This window comes from Pristiophorus japonicus, chromosome 19 (assembly GCF_044704955.1).
Source record: "Pristiophorus japonicus isolate sPriJap1 chromosome 19, sPriJap1.hap1, whole genome shotgun sequence".
NCBI classification, from domain to species: domain Eukaryota; kingdom Metazoa; phylum Chordata; class Chondrichthyes; family Pristiophoridae; genus Pristiophorus; species Pristiophorus japonicus.
In genome coordinates, this window is record NC_091995.1 from 91,788,342 (window position 1) to 91,794,866 (window position 6,525).

Here is a 6,525-nt window from a genome sequence, read left to right on the forward strand (position 1 = left end):
AGTTAGCACTGACACGTAGGTTGTAGTACATAGGGTTGACCCTTCCCTTTTGTTCTTTCTTCCTCTCCCCCTTTCGGTGCTCCTTAAGTAACTGTTCATTTTTAACATTCCCCAGTTCTGACGAAGGATCACCGACCTGAAACGTTAACTCTGTTTCTCTCTCCACAGATGCTGCCTGACCCGCTGAGATTTCCAGCACTTTTTGTTTTTATTTCAGGTTCCAGCATCCTCAGTATGTTGCTTTTGTATTAGGGTTGACCCTTGCTCCAGTCTGTTCCTAATCTGAACTGCATTGAATCGCGGGGGGGCGGACATTGAGCAGATACTATGCCCCCTAGTTCTAGACTCTCCAGCAAGGGGAAACAGCCTCTTAGCATCTCTCCTGTGAATCCTCCATAGAATCTTATTGTTTCAATGAGATTACCTCTCCTTCTTCTAAACTCCAGAGAGTTTATGGGCCCAATCTACTCAATCTCTCCTCACAGGACAACCCTCTCAGCCCAACAACCAATTTAGTGAACCTTTGTCGCACTGTCCCTAAGGCAATTATATCCTTCCTCAGATAAGGAGACCAAAACTGTGCACAGTACTCCAGATGTGGTCTCACCAAGGCCCTGTACAATTGTAGAAAGACTTCCTCACTCTTGTACCCCAACTCCCTTGCAATAAAGGCTAACATGTCATTTGCCTTCCTCCCTATTTCTGTAATCTCCTCCAGCCCTACAACCACCCCTTCGCGATGTCTGCGCTCCCCTAATTCTGCCCTCCTGAGCATCCCTGATTGTAATTGTTCAACCACTGGTGGCCGTGCCTTCTGTTGCCTAGGCCCCAAGCTCTGGAACTCCCTCCCTAAACCTCTCCTCCCTCAAAATGCTTCTTAAAACCTACCTCTTTGACCAAGCTTTTTGTCACCTGCCCTAATTTCTACTTATGCAGCTCGGTGTTAAATGTTTATCGCGTAATACTTCTGTGAAGCACCTTGGGACGTTTCATTACGTTAAAGGCGCTATATAAATGAAAGTTGTTGTTGTGATCGCTTGCTTTACCAGCAAACTAACTCTCTGTGTTCAGCCTACAGGAAATCGCTGCTGTAATTGAAACATCGCAGTACAGTGATGTACAGCAGCACCACTAGTAGGTATAGTGTGGGACTACATTGCTGATCCAGAGAATACCGAATGATTCTGAAACTCACTGCAACCCACATGTTCGAGATGTAGGCTCAGTCTAGTGGCGCAGTTGTGCATCAAGGCTGCAATGCCACTTGGTGCCTGCAGGTGATGCTGCAGTTGATCCTGGCTGCACCGCCACTATTGCCAGCAGAGGGTGCTGCTGCATACTGGGGTTACAGTATGACTTGGCTCCTACTATTGATATTCTCTGGGCTGAAGTAACATATATATATAATTAATGATTCAGGTGTAGGATCTTGGTCAAAACAAAGAGTCTACATTGCAAATGTGAACTTGTCTGGTCAGACCCAGCTAACAGACCCAGCAGCATTTATTTCTGACAACAAATTTGTCACTAATGGTGACACATTGGGAAATGTTGATGTACACACATCTCTGAAAGCTACTTAGGAGACCAAATGGTATGTTGGCCTTTATTACAAGAGGATTTGAGTACAAAAGTAAAGATGTCTTACTGCAATTAATGTGGCCTTAGTGAGACCATACCTGGAATATAGTGTGCAGTTTGATCTCCTTACCCATGGAAGGATATACTTGCCATTGAGGGAGTGCAACGAAGGTTCACCAGACTGATTCCTGGGGTCGGGGGATTGTCCTATGAGGAGAGATTGAGCAGACTGGGCCTATATTCTCTAGAGTTTAGAAGAATGAGAGGTGATCTCATTGAAACATACAGAATTCTCACAGGGCTTGACAGGATAGATGCAGGGAGGATGTTTCCCCCGGGCTGGGGGTCTAGAACCAGGGGTCACAGTCTCAGAATAAGGGGTCGGCCATTTAGGACTGAGATGAGGGGGGATTTCTTCACTCAGAGGGTGGTGAATCTTTGGAATTCTCTGCCCCAGAGGGCTGTGGAGGCTCAGTCTTTGAGTATATTTAAGATAGAGATCGCTAGATTTTTGGAGATTAAGGGAATCGAGGGATATGGGGACGGTGCAGGAAAGTGGAGTTGAGGTTGAAGATCAGCCATGATCTTATTGAATGGCGGAGCAGGCTCGAGGGGCCGAATGGCCGACTCCTGCTCCTATTTCTTATGTTCTTATCACATTTTGGGAGAAGAAACAAACGCAGGCAGAAGCACTGGGCCAGATACGTTTAAAGGAACTTTTCAGACACAGAATAATTTCCAAAATCCTCTTTTAAATGATCAGAGTTAGAGTACTTTACAGCACAGAGGGAGGCCATTCAGCCCACTGCACCTGTCCCAGCTCGCTGAAAGAGCTATCCACTTAGTCCCATTCCCCTGCCCTCATCCTATACCCTTTAAATGTTTTTCTTGATGCTGTAGCTGAATTACCGAGTTTCCAATCTCCTCCAAAAAAGGTGTTTTCAATGCAAACCTGCTGGGTCTCCGCGGCAACACTTACCATTTAATACTGGAAAAGAACTGACTGTCTCGTGACCCCCAGCTTCCGGTCGCCTGTCACTTTAATTCCCCGCTTCACTCCCACTCCGACCTCTCTGTCCTCGGCCTCCTACACTGTTCCAAATGAAGCTCAACGCAAGCTCGAGGAACAGCGCCTCATCTTTTGATTCGGCACTTTCCAGCCTTCTGGACTCAAAATCACGTTAACCAATTTCCGATCGTAACCTCTGCCCATATTTCTCCAATTTTTTTTTAACAAACCCTTCCCTTTTTTTCTCTTTCCCATGGCAGCTGATGATGATTCCCATTCACACCCTACCTAGACTCATTTTTTGTCTCCTAACTTCTGCCACTACCATCTCATTTTGCCCATCATCCCTTTTGTCTCTCTAATCTCTCCTGCCTTCCACCCGATCACAGACCTTCCCCTTTTGTCCTTTCCTCCCCTCCCCCTTTCCCTGCCCTCTGCACTTGCTCAACAATCTGTTACATCTCAAACTTTTCCAGTTCTGACCAAGAGTCACAGTCCCGCAACGTTAACTCTGTTTCTCTCCGCAGATCCAGCATTTTCTGTTTTGATTTATGACTGTCTCGTCAGCTGTATTCAACCATTCAGGCAAAATAAATCCAGACTTGCCGTAGGAGGCTTGTGAACAGAACTCTGTGCATATGTTACTGTACCATACACACAGCTTTATCTTCCCAAGTACAGATGCACGCAACCTAGGATACTACTGTCTCCACAAGCCACACTGCACACCCCAGCTGCATGCTACTCCACAACGTGGTGGTCCCGGCCTGCGGGAGAACACCAGCGGCAGGTCGGGGCCATAAAAGGAGAGGAGGTGCGACGGCCACGGGCAGCGTGGGGGCATACCACTTCAGGGAGCAGTGTGAGCTGGTGCAGGAGGGCGACGGCAGCGAAGAGTGACGTCATCAAGGTCCAGGTCGGTGATTGGAGTGTGGGCAGGTACAGCAGGAGCGGGGAGAGAGTGTGGAGGGACGTGATTGGGGCCCAGGGGAGGCGTGAGTTCGGAGCCCAGGGGCAGCACGGGCCCAGCCCACACTGCGCTATATGTGTGCGCACTGGGTCCGTGCAGCAGAGCTGGTCTCCAGTCGTCCAGGTTAACCCTTGCCACTGGACCAAGATCTCGCTCTGTCCCGTGTGGTGGCTGGTGTGCAACGGTCACCCCACGTTAAAAAAATCCACGCACAGGCATCTTCCACCCTTCAGGATGTAGTTCAGGACCTGGAATATTAGGTCCTTCATTGAAACACCTGTGAACTCATCCTTTTTTGGCGTGGAAGCAAGTCATCCTCGTTTCGAGGGACTGCCTATGATGATGACTCGACAATGGAAATCATAAGGGACTTAAAGCATTTGAGGAGAACTGCAGTAGCTCCATATTGTAAAGCGTGCAAGTATACAAAAATTGTTGCCCCAACTATCTATGTTCACTGACTCCAGTTACTGGCATTGTTTCAGCACTGTGATTATTTGCAGGGGGTCTTCTGCCTCCTTCTGCGCATGTGCACCATATGGGGGCGGAGCCTAAACACCGTCCCGCCCCCACCGGAAGCGCACATGCACACCAGACATTGTGGCTGCGCAGGCTGGCGCACCGAATAGCCTCTGGCCCTCCTATTCGGGGAAGGCCGGCCCACGAATTACAATCGCAGAATACTAGATATCAGGATCGTCACAAAGTTAACTGCACTTCCACTTTCTGTAGGCTGCATGACAAAGACTGGATCAAATTGCACATTGCCGACAAACTGTTGGGCGCGTCTTGTCCTCCAAGGGGACCAATCAGAAATCTGGTCCAACCCACTGGTGTTGCAAATAAGCACAGCATTGTTTCACTGACATCACGGCGTGGTCCATCTGATGTAGAATGGAAAGAGCTATCTTGGTTGAGAAATCAACCAGAATTTCTACCAGGGTAAGGTCATATGAATCAAACACAATGCAACAGAGGATTCAATTGTCTGCAGTCACATCTGCAAAACAGAGCGGAGATAATTTGAACTTTTGGTGATGGTGTAAAGCAGGTATTAATGGATCGGCCACCCATTATGATTTTCAATTCCAGTGACTTCAATAAAAAAGAAAACCGAGGGAGATATATAACGGGCAGCCAATCCGATATCTCCCATTTTACACTATCACCAAAAGTTCAACTTACCCCCGGGGAAGGATGTGTGATGTTGTTTTAAATCTTTTTTGACTGGTTTAACACTACCAGCGCATACTTTCTCATCTATAGCAAGCTATGGGTTGACCCTCCCCATCCAAGGTTTGCACCAGCACCTCCCCACTTCCCTCCCCCCCCTCCCCCCACCGTCCCCCCACCTCCCCCTCCCCCCTGACATTTCCTCGCCAATCAGTGGCAGACCTTACAGCCATCTCGGTCCTACAACATAACAAAAACAGACTATCTGGGTCATTATCACATTGCTGTGTGTGGGAGCTTGCTGTGCACAAATTGGCTGCCGCGTTTCCCACATTACAACAGTGACTACACTCCAAAAGTACTTCATTGGCTGTAAAGTGCTTCCAGACGTCCGGTGATCATGAAAGGCGCTATATAAATGCAAGTCTTTCTTTTCTTTTACTCTCCGGAACTCTCTGAGCCATGCTACTTCTGTATCCTCCAAAGCCTTCCCAAAACCAAACACTCTGACCGTGCCTTCAGTCACCGCCCCGAATTCTTCTCCTCGCACTGCTCTGTGTCTGTTCCTCCCAGGTGAAGCTTCTTGGGATGCTGACTATGTGAAAAGCACTGTACAAATGCTGCATCCAGTGCGTGGATTGTCAGCAGGAGAGATTTCATACCACCTGCATATCGAGGGAACAGAAACATCAGGACTGAATAATTAGACCCATATCTCCACGCGGGTGCAGGCTATGTGCCAAACACTCTGAGAAAGCCTCGGCCTAGAACTTCTGCTGCCTGGTCAGGCAGTCCTGTGTAATCTTAGGTCGATGAAGAAATCTGTCAACATCTCAAAACAGTAAAACCCTTGAGTGCTGGCACTTTTGAGAATGCTAAGAAATGAAAATAGGAAGAAATGGTAGGATCCCGAGGGGGATACAGGTGCTGTCAACACTTCCCACTGGAAGGGCAGCATGCATCTAAGAATGGAAACACCACATTCATTGGAGCAACAACTCGCATTTCTCTAGCGCTGTCTGCGTGCAGCAAGACATCTCGGAGCACTTTGCAGGCCAGTGGCCAAAGTACAGGCACCAAGCGGGAGGGAGAAAGAGGATAAAAGAGGTTGGGGGTAACAGAACCATCAAAGAGAACGGTCTTGAGAGGAATTTGAAGCAAGATAAAAAGCTGAAGGCGGCTTGAAGTCCCAGAGGAACTTCTGTATCGAAGCTTGGTTAGACCACACTGCGTACAGTTCTGGTGGCCATATTATAAAAAGGATATAGAGGCACTGGAGAGGGTGCAGAGAAGATTTACAAGGATGATACCAGAAATGCGAGGGTATACCTATCAGGAAAGGATGAACAGGCTGGGTCTCTTTTCTCTTGAAAAAAGGAGGCTGAGGGGTGACCTAATAGAGGTCTTTAAAATGATGAAAGGTTTTGACAGAGTGGATACAGAGAGAATGTTTCCACTTGTGGGGAAGAGCATAACTAGAGGCCATCAATATAAGATAGTCACCAAGAAATCCAATGGGGAATTCAGGAGAAACTTCTTTACCCAGAGAGTGGTGAGAATGTGGAACTCGCTGTCACAGGGAGGGGTTGAGGTGAATAGTATCGATGTATTTAAGGGGAGGCTGGACAAGGATATGAGGGAGAAGGGAATAGAGGGTTATGCTGATAGATTTAGATGAGGAAAGACGGGAGGAGGCTCGAGTGGAACATAAACGCCGGCATGGACTGGTTGGGCCGAAGGCCTGTTTCTGGGCCATATATCCTGTGTAATTCTATGTAAAAAGGGTGGGTTC